A 548-nucleotide genomic window follows, 5' to 3' on the forward strand; every position below is an offset into this window, starting at 1 on the left:
CCTCCTCCTCCTCCTCCTCCTCCTCCTCCTGGAGTTTACTCGCGAATCCTGCCGCGGAAGAATGAAACGCACTCTATGACGAGGAAAATGGAGAGAAAGAGAAGGGAGGGAGGGACGGAGAGACAGAGGGGGAGGAGCGCGGAGGCCGGAGCGCAGAAATGGAAACAGCGAACCAAATTATCTCGCCTCAGACGACATTATGTTCTACGTAAGGAAAGAGGAAAAAGGGAGGGTAAGTCCCTTGCCCATTCTTTGTCAAGAGAGCAGCGCGCCTCGGTACTGTTGTTGTGGTCAAATTCCCATTTTTACGACAATTTTCCTTTTTCAGAGTATAGACTCGAGCCCTAATCCTACGCTTCAAAAAAAAAATAAGAATAAAAAATGAGTCGCCTACGAAACATTGATGAACTCCATACGTGTGACAGACAGAAAGAAGAGCGGACAGTCTCCGCATGAACGTTGAGCATGTGCCTGGGTCAGACATTTATCGGGATGCGTTCCAAAATATTATGACGCGCAAAGAACCATGGATCCGTTAAGAGACGAGG

Source organism: Frankliniella occidentalis, unplaced genomic scaffold (genome assembly GCF_000697945.3).
Source record: "Frankliniella occidentalis isolate FOCC.00 unplaced genomic scaffold, Focc_3.1 Scaffold25, whole genome shotgun sequence".
Taxonomy (NCBI): Eukaryota; Metazoa; Arthropoda; class Insecta; order Thysanoptera; family Thripidae; genus Frankliniella; species Frankliniella occidentalis.